Genomic DNA, 15,558 nt, shown 5'->3' with positions numbered 1-15,558 from the left:
GTGGCCACAAATAGGAGGAGGTCCGAGTACTTTCGGTTACACCGAGGGACGAGACAGGGGTGTCCCCTGTCCCCCCCTGCTCTTCACACTGGCGATTGAACCCCTGGCTTTGGCACTGAGAGAGTCGAGGAACTGGAGGGGGTTGGTGCGGGGTGGGGAGGAGCATAGGGTGTCGCTTTATGCAGACGACCTGTTGCTGTATGTGGTGGACCAGGTGGGAGGAATGCCAGAGGTAATGAGGATCCTTAGGGAATTCGGGGCCTTTTCGGGGTACAAGCTCAATATGGGGAAGAGCGAGCTGTTCGTAGTTCAGCTAAGGGACCAGGAGAGGGGGATTGGCGAGCTCCCACTAAAAAGGGCGGAGAGGAGCTTCAGATATTTGGGGGTCCAGGTGGCCAGGAGCTGGGGGGCCCTGCATAGGCTTAACTTTGCAAGGCTGGTGGAGCAAATGGAGGAGGAGTTCAAGAGGTGGGACGTATTGCCGCCGTCCTTGGTGGGTAGGGTGCAGTCAATCAAAATGACGGTGCTCCCAAGGTTTTTGTTCCTGTTCCAGTGCCTCCCCGTGTTTATACCGAAGGCTCTTTTCAGGCGGATTAACAGGAGTATAATGGGGTTTGTGTGGGCGCGAGGGACTCCGAGGGTGAGAAGAGTGTTCCTGGAGCGGAGTAGAGATGGGGGGGGGGGGGCGCTGCCCAACCTCTGTGGGTACTACTGGGCCACCAATGCGACGATGCGGAGCATTCCGCACCTTTGGGCCGGCGCGATGCCCGTCTGATTGGCGCCGTCTTTGGCGCCAGTCGGCGGACATCGCGCCGTTGGGGGAGAATTTCGCCCAAGGACTCGAAACATAAGGGGCGGAATGCTCCGCATCTTTGGCGGCCTAGCCCCAACATTGAGGGGCTAGGCCAACGCCGGAGGGATTTCCGCCCCGCCAGCTGGCGGAAATGGCGTTTGTTTCCCCGCCAGCTGGCGCGGAAATGGGACGCATGCGCGGGAGCGTCAGCGGCCGCTGAAAGTTTCCCGAGCATGCGCAGTGGGGAGAGTCTCTTCCGCCTCCGCCATGGTGGAGGCCTTAGTGGAGGCGGAAGGGAAAGAGTGCCCCCACGGCACAGGCCCGCCCGTGGATCAGTGGGCCCCGATCGCGGGCCAGGCCACTGTGGGGGCACCCCCCGGGGTCAGATCGCCCCGCACCCCCCCCAGGACCCCGGAGCCCGCCCACGCCGCCTGGTCCCGCCGGTAAATACCAGGTTTGATTTACGCCGGCGGGACAGGCAATTTCTCGGCGGGACTTCGGCCCATCCGGGCCGGAGAATTGAACGGGGGGTCCCGCCAACCGGCGCGGCCCGATTCCCGCTCCCGCCCAATCTCCGGTACCAGAGACTTCGGCGGGGGCGGGGGCGGGATTCACGGCGGCCAACGGCCATTCTCCGACCCAGCGGGGGGTCAGAGAATGACGCCCCAGGGGCGGGATTCTCCACTCCCGCGCCGGTTGGGAGAATCGCCTGGGCCGCCAAAATTTCCCGCGACGCCAGTCCGACGCCCTCCCGCGAATTCTCCCAAGCGGCGGGAACGGCCCCGTCGAGTTCCGCGGGCCGCAGCCCGGAGAATCGCCCGAGACACCCAAAATGGCGATTCTCCGGCACCCCTGCTATTCTCAGGCCTGGATGGGGTGAGCGGCCAGGCCAAAACGGTGGGTTCCCCCCGGCGCCGTCCACGCCTGGTCGCCGCCATCTGGAACAGCGCGGGAACGCTGGGGGGGCGGCCTGCGGGGGGGGGGGGAGGGGTGATCCTGCACTGGGGGGTACCTCAAATGGGGTCTGGCCCGCAATCGGTGCCCACTGATCATCAGGGCGTCCTCTCTGAATGAGGACCTCCTTCGTTCCGCAGCCCCGCAAGATCCGTCTGCCATCTTCTTGCGGGGCGGACTCGGAGAGGACGGCAACCACGCATGCGCGGGTTGGCGCCAGCTGCCAAATTGCCTGGGCCCCCAAAATTTCCCGGGACGCCGGTCCGATGCCCTCCCACGATTCTCCCAAGCGGCGGGAACGGCCCGGTCGTGTTCCGCGGGCCGCACGCCGGTGAATCGCCGGAGACACCCAAAATGGCGATTTTCCGGCACCCCCGCTAGTCTCAGGCCCGGATGGGCCGAGCAGCCAGGCCAAAACGGCGGGTTCCCCCCGGCGCCGTCCACACCTGGGGCGAAATTCTCTGGTATCGGCGCGATGTCCGCCGACTGGCGCCCAAAACGGTGCAAATCAGTCGGGCATCGCGCCGCCCCAAAGGTGCGGAATGCTCCGCATCTTGGGGGGCCGAGCCCCAACCTTGAGAGGCTAGGCCCGCGCCGGACGAATTTCCGCCCCGCCAGCTGGCGGAAAAGGCCTTTGGTGCCCCGCCAGCTGGTGCGGAAATGACATCTCCGGGTGGCGCATGCACGGGAGCCGTGGCGAAGGCAGAAGGGAAAGAGTGCCCCCACGGCACAGGCCCGCCCACTGATCGGTGGGCCCCGATCGCGGGCCAGGCCACCGTGGGGGCACCTCCTGGGGCCAGATCGCCCGGCGCCCCCCCCCCCCCCAGGACGCCGGAGCCCGCCCGCGCCGCCTTGTCCCGCCGGTAAGGTAGGTGGTTTAATCTACGCCGGCGGGACAGGCATTTTAGCAGCGGGACTTTGGGGGGGGGCCCGCCAACCGGCGCAGCGCAATTCCCGCCCCCGCCGAATATCCGGTGCCGAAGAATTTGGCAACCAGCGGGGGCGGGATTCACGCCAGCCCCCGGCGATTCTCCGACCCGGCGGGGGGTCGGAGAATCTCGCCCCATTGCTGCCGTCGTGAACGGTGCGTGAACGCTGGGGGGGGGCGGCCTGCGGGGGGGGGAGGGAGGCTCCTGCAACGGGGTGTACCTGAAATGTGGGGTGGCCCGCGATCGGTGCCCACCGATCGTCGGGCAGTCCTCTCTGAAGGAGGACCTCCTTCCTTCCGCGGCACCGCAAGATCCGTCCGCCATCTTCATGCGGGCGGACTTAGAGAGGACGGCAAGCACGCATGCGCGGGTTGGTGCCGGCCAACCCACGCATGCGCGGATGACGCCAGTTATGCGGCGCCTGCCGCGTCATCTACGCGGTGCCGCCTTTACGCGGGCGACAAATTCCGATCCGAGCCCATTGTCAGGGCCTGAATCGGTCGGGATCGGGGCCGATCGCGCCGTCGTGTACCTCGACGGCGTTCACGACGGCGCAGCCACTTCGGCGCGGGAGTGGAGAAACCCGCCCCTTATTTTAGACTTCTGGGGCGAAATTCTCCCCCAACGGCGTGATCTCCGCCGACTGGCGCCAAACACGGCGCCAATCAGACGGGCATCGCGCCGGCCCAAAGGTGCGGAATGCTCCGCACCTTTGGCGGCCTAGCCCCAACATTGAGGGGCTAGGCCGACGCCGGAGGGATTTCCGCCCCGCCAGCTGGCGGAAATGGCGTATGTTGCCCCGCCAGTTGGCGCGGAAATGCGGCGCATGCGCGGGAGCGTCAGCGGCCGCTGACAGTTTCCCGGCGCATGCGCGGGAGCGTCAGCGGCCGCTGTCAGTTTCCCGCGCATGCGTAGTGGGGAGAGTCTCTTCCACCTCCGCCATGGTGGAGACCGTGGCGGAGGCGGAAGGGAATGAGTGCCCCCACGGCATAGGCCCGCCCGCGGATCGGTGGGCTCCGATCGCGGGCCAGGCCACCGTTGGGGCACCCCCCGGGGTCAGATCGCCCCGCGCCCAGTTCCCCGGAGCCCGCCCACGCCGCCTGGTCCCGCCGGTAAATACCAGGTTTGATTTACGCCGGCGGGACAGGCAATTTCTGGGCGGGACTTCGGCCCATCCGGGCCGGAGAATCAAGCGGGGGGTCCCGCCAACCGGCGCGGCCTGATTCCCGCCCCCGCCCAATCTCCGGTACCGGAGACTTCGGCGGGGGCGGGGGCGGGATTCACGGCGGCCTACGCCCATTCTCCGACCCGGCGGGGGGTCGGAGAATGATGCCCGTGATTTAGTGCTGCAGTCCTTGGAACCAACCCAGCAAGTGGGGGTAATGAGTCTGCTGCTGTAAAGGCAGCAAGAAAAATTATCAGCCAAGCACTAAATGTTTTAAAATCTCTTGAGGCTGGCGAATGAGTAGTCACTTAGAGTGCTTAATTGGGATACCACCCCCAACGATGGTGAAAATAAACCACAGTAACGCTGACATAATCAAAAAAGTGCACAAAGTGTGGCAGCTTTAAGTACTGGCACAGTCAGTTGGACGTGAAACAGCATGATGGAGAAGATGCAAAGGCTCTTAGCAGGCTGAATCGAAGACCAAAACCAGTGCCAATAAATGCCTCTTAGTTTGATCGTCATCCAAGCAAAAACCAAAAGCCTGTATGATGACTTCGAGAATGAGCAGGATGAGAGATCTCAGTCAGAGAAATTCAGGTGCTGGTCATGTAAGGTTTGAGCATTTCAAGAGGCTTTCCTACCTGCACAATATTAAAATGTCCAGCACCACAGCTAGTGCTGACTAGACAATATTAAAATGTCCAGCACCATAGCTAGAGGTGACTGTCATGATATTCAAACACACACATCATGATAGACACACCAACAGACAAATCAGAACACACAACACCACAACCAATGACAGAAAGATATAAAAGCACAGACACGACCCCCGGTGGTCAGTATTAGCTGCAGAGGAGGACCAGGACAGATCTGTTACCAAACACACTCAGGGAGACAGCACGTGCAGAGTGTCCAGAACGAACTGTATTATAAGAGTTAAAATAAAATAGAGTTGTACCACATACAACTGTGTTGGCTCATCTGTGCACCAGAGCACCCAACACTACATTGTCCTGGTCCTCCTCTGCAGCTAATACTGACCACCGGGGGTCGTGTCTGTGCTTTTATATCTTTCTGTCATTGGTTGTGGTGTTGTGTGTTCTGATTTGTCTGTTGGTGTGTCTATCATGATGTGTGTGTTTGAATATCATGACAGTGACTGCACAATATTAAAATGTCCAGCACCACAGCTAGTGCTGACTAGACAATATTAAAATGTCCAGCACCACAGCTAGTGCTGACTGCACAATATTAAAATGTCCAGCACCACAGCTAGTGCTGACTGCACAATATTAAAATGTCCAGCACCACAGCTAGTGCTGACTGCACAATATTAAAATGTCCAGCACCACAGCTAGTGCTGACTAGACAATATTAAAATGTCCAGCACGACAGCTAGTGCTGACTGCACAATATTAAAATGTCCAGCACCACAGCTAGTGCTGACTAGACAATATTAAAATGTCCAGCACTACAGCTAGTGCTGACTGCACAATATTAAAATGTCCAGCACCACAGCTAGTGCTGACTGCACAATATTAAAATGTCCAGAACCCCAGCTAGTGCTGACTGCACAATATTAAAATGTCCAGCACCACAGCTAGTGCTGACTGCACAATATTAAAATGTCCAGCACCACAGCTAGTGCTGATGCACAATATTAAAATGTCCAGCACCACAGCTAGTGCTGACTGCACAATATTAAAATGTCCAGAACCCCAGCTAGTGCTGACTGCACAATATTAAAATGTCCAGCACCACAGCTAGTGCTGACTGCACAATATTAAAATGTCCAGCACCACAGCTAGTGCTGACTGTACAATATTAAAATGTCCAGCACCACAGCTAGTGCTGACTGCACAATATTAAAATGTCCAGAACCCCAGCTAGTGCTGACTGCACAACATTAAAATGTCCAGCACCACAGCTAGTGCTGACTGCACAATATTAAAATGTCCAGCACCACAGCTAGTGCTGATGCACAATATTAAAATGTCCAGCACCACAGCTACTGCTGACTGCACAATATTAAAATGTCCAGCACCACAGCTAGTGCTGATGCACAATATTCAAATGTCCAGCACCACAGCTAATGCTGACTGCACAATATTAAAATGTCCAGCACCACAGCTAGTGCTGACTGCACAATATTAAAATGTCCAGCACCACAGCTAGTGCTGACAAGACAATATTAAAATGTCCAGCACCACAGCTAGTGCTGACTGCACAATATTAAAATGTCCAGCACCACAGCTAGTGGTGACTGCAAAATATTAAAATGTCCAGCACCACAGCTAGTGCTGACTGCACAAGATTAAAATGTCCAGCACCACAGCTAGTGCTGTTGCACAATATTAAAATGTCCAGCACCACAGCTAGTGCTAACTGCACAATATTGAAATGTCCAGCACCACAGCTAGTGCTGACTGGACAATATTAAAATGTCCAGCACCACAGCTAGTGCTGACTGCACAATATTAAAATGTCCAGCACCACAGCTACTGCTGACTGTACAATATTAAAATGTCCAGCACCACAGCTAGTGCTGTTGCACAATATTAAAATGTCCAGCACCACAGATAGTGCTGACTGCACAATATTAAAATGTCCAGCACCACAGCTAGTGCTGACTGCACACTATTAAAATGTCCAGCACCACAGCTAGTGCTGACTGCACAATATTAAAATGTCCAGCACCACAGCTAGTGCTGACTGCACAATATTAAAATGTCCAGCACCACAGCTAGTGCTGACTGCACAATATTAAAATGTCCAGCACCACAGCTAGTGCTGACTGCACACTATTAAAATGTCCAGCACCACAGCTAGTGCTGACTGCACAATATTAAAATGTCCAGCACCACAGCTAGTGCTGACTGCACAATATTAAAATGTCCAGCACCACAGCTAGTGCTGACTGCACAATATTAAAATGTCCAGCACCACAGCTAGTGCTGACTGCACAATATTAAAATGTGCAGCACCACAGCTAGTGCTGACTAGACAATATTAAAATGTCCAGCACCACAGCTAGTGCTGACTGCACAATATTAAAATGTCCAGCACCACAGCTAGTGCTGACTGCACAATATTAAAATGTCCAGCACCACAGCTAGTGCTGACTAGACAATATTAAAATGCCCAGCACCACAGCTAGTGCTGACTGCACAATATTAAAATGTCCAGCACCACAGCTACTGCTGACTGCACAATATTAAAATGTCCAGCACCACAGCTAGTGCTAACTGCACAATATTAAAAAGTCCAGCACCACAGCTAGTGCTGACTAGACAATATTAAAATGTCCAGCACCACAGCTACTGCTGACTGCACAATATTAAAATGTGCAGCACCACAGCTAGTGCTAACTGCACAATATTAAAATGTCCAGCACCACAGCTAGTGCTGACTGCACAATATTAAAATGTCCAGCACCACAGCTAGTGCTGACTGCACAATATTAAAATGTCCAGCACCACAGCTAGTGCTAACTGCACAATATTAAAATGTCCAGCACCACTGCTAGTGCTGACTGCACAATATTAAAATGTCCAGCACCACAGATAGTGCTGACTGCACAATATTAAAATGTCCAGCACCACAGCTAGTGCTGACTGCACAATATTAAAATGTCCAGCAGCACAGCTAGTGCTGATGCACAATATTAAAATGTCCAGCACCACAGATAGTGCTGACTGCACAATATTAAAATGTCCAGCACCACAGCTAGTGCTGACTGCACAATATTAAAATGTACAGCACCACAGCTAGTGCTGACTGTACAATATTAAAATGTCCAGCACCACTGCTAGTGCTGACTGCACAATATTAAAATGTCCAGCACCACAGATAGTGCTGAATTCACAATATTAGAATGTCCAGCACCACAGCTACTGCTGACTGCACAATATTAAAATGCCCAGCACCACAGCTAGTGCTGACTGCACAATATTAAAATGTCCAGCTCCACAGCTAGTGCTGACTGTAGAATATTAAAATGTCCAGCACCACAGCTAGTGCTGACTGCACAATATTAAAATGCCCAGCACCACAGCTAGTGCTGACTGCACAATATTAAAATGTCCAGCACCACAGCTAGTGCTGACTGTAGAATATTAAAATGTCCAGCTCCACAGCTAGTGCTGACTGCACAATATTAAAATGCCCAGCACCACAGCTAGTGCTGACTGCACAATATTAAAATGTCCAGCACCACAGCTAGTGCTGACTGCACAATATTAAAATGTCCAGCAAAGCAGCTAGTGCTGACCAGACAATATTAAAATGTCCAGCACCACAGCTAGTGGAGACTGCACAATATTAAAATGTCCAGCAAAGCAGCTACTGCTGACCAGACAATATTAAAATGTCCAGCACCACAGCTAGTGCTGACTGCACAATATTAAAATGTCCAGCACTGATGCACAATATTAAAATGTCCAGCACCACAGCTACTGCTGACTGCACAATATTAAAATGTCCAGCACCACAGCTTGTGCTGACTGCACAATATTAAAATGTCCAGCACCACAGCTACTGCTGACTGCACAATATTAAAATGTCCAGCACCACAGCTAGTGCTGACTGCACAATATTAAAATGTCCAGCACCACAGCTAGTGCTGACTGCACGATATCAAAATGTCCAGCACCACAGCTAGTGCTGACTGCACAATATTAAAATGTCCAGCACCACAGCTAGTGCTGACTGCACGATATCAAAATGTCCAGCACCACAGCTAGTGCTGACTGCACAATATTAAAATGCCCAGCACCACAGCTAGTGCTGACTGCACAATATTAAAATGTCCAGCAAAGCAGCTAGTGCTGACCAGACAATATTAAAATGTCCAGCACCACAGCTAGTGCTGACTGCACAATATTAAAATGTCCAGCACCACAGCTAGTGCTGTTGCACAATATTAAAATGTCCAGCACCACAGCTAGTGCTGACTGCACAATATTAAAATGTCCAGCACCACAGCTAGTGCTGACTAGACAATATTAAAATGTCCAGCACCACACATAGTGCTGTTGCACAATATTAAAATGTCCAGCACCACAGCTAGTGCTGACTGCACAATATTAAAATGTCCAGCACCACAGCTAGTGCTGACTGCACAATATTAAAATGTCCAGCACCACAGCTAGTGCTGACTGCACAATATTAAAATGTCCAGCACCACAGCTACTCCTGACTGCACAATATTAAAATGTCCAGCACCACAGCTAGTGCTGACGAGACAATATTAAAATGTCCAGCACCACAGCTAGTGCTGACCAGACAATATTAAAATGTCCAGCACCACAGCTAGTGCTGACTGCACAATGTTAAAATGTCCAGCACCACAGCTAGTGCTGACTGCACAATAATAAAATGTCCAGCACCACAGCTAGTGCTGACTGTACAATATTAAAATGTCCAGCACCACAGCTAGTGCTCACTGTAGAATATTAAAATGTCCAGCACCACAGCTAGTGCTGACTGCACAATATTAAAATGCCCAGCACCACAGCTAGTGCTGACTGTACAATATTAAAATGTCCAGCACCACAGCTAGTGCTGACTGCACAATATTAAAATGTCCAGCAAAGCAGCTACTGCTGACCAGACAATATTAAAATGTCCAGCACCACAGCTAGTGCTGACTGCACAATATTAAAATGTCCAGCACTGATGCACAATATTAAAATGTCCAGCACCACAGCTAGTGCTGACTGCACAATATTAAAATGTCCAGCACCACAGCTAGTGCTGACTGTAGAATATTAAAATGTCCAGCTCCACAGCTAGTGCTGACTGCACAATATTAAAATGCCCAGCACCACAGCTAGTGCTGACTGCACAATATTAAAATGTCCAGCACCACAGCTAGTGCTGACTGCACAATATTAAAATGTCCAGCACCACAGCTAGTGCTGACTGCACAATATTAAAATGTCCAGCAAAGCAGCTAGTGCTGACCAGACAATATTAAAATGTCCAGCACCACAGCTAGTGGAGACTGCACAATATTAAAATGTCCAGCAAAGCAGCTACTGCTGACCAGACAATATTAAAATGTCCAGCACCACAGCTAGTGCTGACTGCACAATATTAAAATGTCCAGCACTGATGCACAATATTAAAATGTCCAGCACCACAGCTACTGCTGACTGCACAATATTAAAATGTCCAGCACCACAGCTTGTGCTGACTGCACAATATTAAAATGTCCAGCACCACAGCTACTGCTGACTGCACAATATTAAAATGTCCAGCACCACAGCTAGTGCTGACTGCACAATATTAAAATGTCCAGCACCACAGCTAGTGCTGACTGCACGATATCAAAATGTCCAGCACCACAGCTAGTGCTGACTGCACAATATTAAAATGTCCAGCACCACAGCTAGTGCTGACTGCACGATATCAAAATGTCCAGCACCACAGCTAGTGCTGACTGCACAATATTAAAATGCCCAGCACCACAGCTAGTGCTGACTGCACAATATTAAAATGTCCAGCAAAGCAGCTAGTGCTGACCAGACAATATTAAAATGTCCAGCACCACAGCTAGTGCTGACTGCACAATATTAAAATGTCCAGCACCACAGCTAGTGCTGTTGCACAATATTAAAATGTCCAGCACCACAGCTAGTGCTGACTGCACAATATTAAAATGTCCAGCACCACAGCTAGTGCTGACTAGACAATATTAAAATGTCCAGCACCACACATAGTGCTGTTGCACAATATTAAAATGTCCAGCACCACAGCTAGTGCTGACTGCACAATATTAAAATGTCCAGCACCACAGCTAGTGCTGACTGCACAATATTAAAATGTCCAGCACCACAGCTAGTGCTGACTGCACAATATTAAAATGTCCAGCACCACAGCTACTCCTGACTGCACAATATTAAAATGTCCAGCACCACAGCTAGTGCTGACGAGACAATATTAAAATGTCCAGCACCACAGCTAGTGCTGACCAGACAATATTAAAATGTCCAGCACCACAGCTAGTGCTGACTGCACAATATTAAAATGTCCAGCACCACAGCTAGTGCTGACTGCACAATATTAAAATGTCCAGCACCACAGCTAGTGCTGACTGTACAATATTAAAATGTCCAGCACCACAGCTAGTGCTCACTGTAGAATATTAAAATGTCCAGCACCACAGCTAGTGCTGACTGCACAATATTAGAATATCCAGCACCACAGCTAGTGCTGACTGCACAATATTAAAATGTCCAGCACCACAGCTAGTGCTGACTGCACAATATTAAAATGTCCAGCACCACAGCTAGTGCTGACTGCACAATATTAAAATGTCCAGCACCACAGCTAGTGCTGACTGCACAATATTAAAATGTCCAGCACCACAGCTAGTGCTGACTAGACAATATTAAAATGTCCAGCACCACACATAGTGCTGTTGCACAATATTAAAATGTCCAGCACCACAGCTAGTGCTGACTGCACAATATTAAAATGTCCAGCACCACAGCTAGTGCTGACTGCACAATATTAAAATGTCCAGCACCACAGCTAGTGCTGACTGCACAATATTAAAATGTCCAGCACCACAGCTACTCCTGACTGCACAATATTAAAATGTCCAGCACCACAGCTAGTGCTGACGAGACAATATTAAAATGTCCAGCACCACAGCTAGTGCTGACCAGACAATATTAAAATGTCCAGCACCACAGCTAGTGCTGACTGCACAATATTAAAATGTCCAGCACCACAGCTAGTGCTGACTGCACAATATTAAAATGTCCAGCACCACAGCTAGTGCTGACTGTACAATATTAAAATGTCCAGCACCACAGCTAGTGCTCACTGTAGAATATTAAAATGTCCAGCACCACAGCTAGTGCTGACTGCACAATATTAAAATGCCCAGCACCACAGCTAGTGCTGACTGTACAATATTAAAATGTCCAGCACCACAGCTAGTGCTGACTGCACAATATTAAAATGTCCAGCACCACAGCTAGTGCTGACTGCACAATATTAAAATGTCCAGCAAAGCAGCTAGTGCTGACCAGACAATATTAAAATGTCCAGCACCACAGCTAGTGCTGACTGCACAATATTAAAATGTCCAGCAAAGCAGCTACTGCTGACCAGACAATATTAAAATGTCCAGCACCACAGCTAGTGCTGACTGCACAATATTAAAATGTCCAGCACTGATGCACAATATTAAAATGTCCAGCACCACAGCTACTGCTGACTGCACAATATTAAAATGTCCAGCACCGCAGCTACTGCTGACTGCACAATATTAAAATGTCCAGCACCACAGCTCGTGCTGACTGCACAATATTAAAATGTCCAGCACCACAGCTAGTGCTGGCTGCACAATATTAAAATGTCCAGCACCACAGCTAGTGCTGACTGCACAATATTAAAATGTCCAGCACCACAGCTAGTGCTGGCTGCACAATATTAAAATGTCCAGCACCACAGCTAGTGCTGACAGCACAATATTAAAATGTCCAGCACCGCAGCTACTGCTGACTGCACAATATTAAAATGTCCAGCACCACAGCTAGTGCTGACTGCACAATATTAAAATGTCCAGCACCACAGCTAGTGCTGACTGCACGATATCAAAATGTCCAGCACCACAGCTAGTGCTGACTGCACAATATTAAAATGTCCAGCACCACAGCTAGTGCTGACTGCACAATATTAAAATGTCCAGCACCACAGCTAGTGCTGACTGCACAATATTAAAATGTCCAGCACCACAGCTAGTGCTGACTGCACAATATTAAAATGTCCAGCACCACAGCTAGTGCTGACTGGACAATATCAAAATGTCCAGCACCACAGCTAGTGCTGACTGCACAATATTAAAATGTCCAGCACCACAGCTAGTGCTGACTGCACAATATTAAAATGTCCAGCACCACAGCTAGTGCTGACTGCACAATATTAAAATGTCCAGCACCACAGCTAGTGCTGACTGGACAATATTAAAATGTCCAGCACCACAGCTACTGCTGACTGCACAATATTAAAATGTCCAGCACCACAGCTAGTGCTGACTGCACAATATTAAAATGTCCAGCACCACAGCTAGTGCTGACTGCACAATATTAAAATGTCCAGCACCACAGCTAGTGCTGACTGGACAATATTAAAATGTCCAGCACCACAGCTACTGCTGACTGCACAATATTAAAATGTCCAGCACCACAGCTAGTGGTGACTGCACAATATTAAAATGTCCAGCACCACAGCTAGTGCTGACTGCACAATATTAAAATGTCCAGCACCACAGCTAGTGCTGACTGCACAATATTAAAATGTCCAGCACCACAGCTAGTGCTGACTGCACAATATTAAAATGTCCAGCACCACAGCTAGTGCTGACTGCACAATATTAAAATGTCCAGCAAAGCAGCTAGTGCTGACCAGACAATATTAAAATGTCCAGCACCACAGCTAGTGCTGACTGCACAATATTAAAATGTCCAGCAAAGCAGCTACTGCTGACCAGACAATATTAAAATGTCCAGCACCACAGCTAGTGCTGACTGCACAATATTAAAATGTCCAGCACTGATGCACAATATTAAAATGTCCAGCACCACAGCTACTGCTGACTGCACAATATTAAAATGTCCAGCACCGCAGCTACTGCTGACTGCACAATATTAAAATGTCCAGCACCACAGCTCGTGCTGACTGCACAATATTAAAATGTCCAGCACCACAGCTAGTGCTGGCTGCACAATATTAAAATGTCCAGCACCACAGCTAGTGCTGACTGCACAATATTAAAATGTCCAGCACCACAGCTAGTGCTGGCTGCACAATATTAAAATGTCCAGCACCACAGCTAGTGCTGACAGCACAATATTAAAATGTCCAGCACCACAGCTACTGCTGACTGCACAATATTAAAATGTCCAGCACCACAGCTAGTGCTGACTGCACAATATTAAAATGTCCAGCACCACAGCTAGTGCTGACTGCACGATATCAAAATGTCCAGCACCACAGCTAGTGCTGACTGCACAATATTAAAATGTCCAGCACCACAGCTAGTGCTGACTGCACAATATTAAAATGTCCAGCACCACAGCTAGTGCTGACTGCACAATATTAAAATGTCCAGCACCACAGCTAGTGCTGACTGCACAATATTAAAATGTCCAGCACCACAGCTAGTGCTGACTGGACAATATCAAAATGTCCAGCACCACAGCTAGTGCTGACTGCACAATATTAAAATGTCCAGCACCACAGCTAGTGCTGACTGCACAATATTAAAATGTCCAGCACCACAGCTAGTGCTGACTGCACAATATTAAAATGTCCAGCACCACAGCTAGTGCTGACTGGACAATATTAAAATGTCCAGCACCACAGCTACTGCTGACTGCACAATATTAAAATGTCCAGCACCACAGCTAGTGCTGACTGCACAATATTAAAATGTCCAGCACCACAGCTAGTGCTGACTGCACAATATTAAAATGTCCAGCACCACAGCTAGTGCTGACTGGACAATATTAAAATGTCCAGCACCACAGCTACTGCTGACTGCACAATATTAAAATGTCCAGCACCACAGCTAGTGGTGACTGCACAATATTAAAATGTCCAGCACCACAGCTAGTGCTGACTGCACAATATTAAAATGTCCAGCACCACAGCTAGTGCTGACTGGACAATATTAAAATGTCCAGCACCACAGCTAGTGCTGACTGCACAATATTAAAATGTCCAGCACCACAGCTAGTGCTAACTGCACAATATTAAAATGTCCAGCACCACAGCTAGTGCTGACGAGACAATATTAAAATGTCCAGCACCACAGCTACTGCTGACTGCACAATATTAAAATGTCCAGCACCACAGCTAGTGCTGACTGCACAATATTAAAATGTCCAGCACCACAGCTAGTGCTAACTGCACAATATCAAAATGTCCAGCACCACAGCTAGTGCTGACTGCACAATATTAAAATGTCCAGCACCACAGCTACTGCTGACTGCACAATATTAAAATGTCCAGCACCACAGCTAGTGCTAACTGCACAATATTAAAATGTCCAGCACCACAGCTAGTGCTGACTAGACAATATTAAAATGTCCAGCACCACAGCTAGTGCTGACTGCACAATATTAAAATGTCCAGCACCACAGCTAGTGCTGACTGCACAATATTAAAATGTCCAGCAAAGCAGCTAGTGCTGACTGCACAATATTAAAATGTCCAGCACCACAGCTACTGCTGACTGCACAATATAAAAATGTCCAGCACCACAGCTAGTGCTAACTGCACAATATTAAAATGTCCAGCACCACAGCTAGTGCTGACTGCACAATATTAAAATGTCCAGCACCACAGCTAGTGCTGACTGCACAATATTAAAATGTCCAGCACCACAGCTAGTGCTGACTGCACAATATTAAAATGTCCAGCACCACAGCTAGTGCTGACTGCACAATATTAAAATGTCCAGCACCACAGCTAGTGCTGACTGCACAATATTAAAATGTCCAGCACCACAGCTAGTGCTGACTGCACAATATTAAAATGTCCAGCACCACAGCTAGTGCTGACTGCACAATATTAAAATGTCCAGCACCACAGCTAGTGCTCACTGCACAATATTAAAATGTCCAGCACCACAGCGAGTGCTGACTGCACAATATTAAAATGTCCAGCACCACAGCTACTGCTGACTGCACAAT

Source organism: Scyliorhinus torazame, chromosome 7 (genome assembly GCF_047496885.1).
Source record: "Scyliorhinus torazame isolate Kashiwa2021f chromosome 7, sScyTor2.1, whole genome shotgun sequence".
Classification (NCBI taxonomy): Eukaryota; Metazoa; Chordata; class Chondrichthyes; order Carcharhiniformes; family Scyliorhinidae; genus Scyliorhinus; species Scyliorhinus torazame.
The sequence above is the reverse complement of the archived record's forward strand: the minus strand, read 5'-3'. Positions refer to the sequence as shown.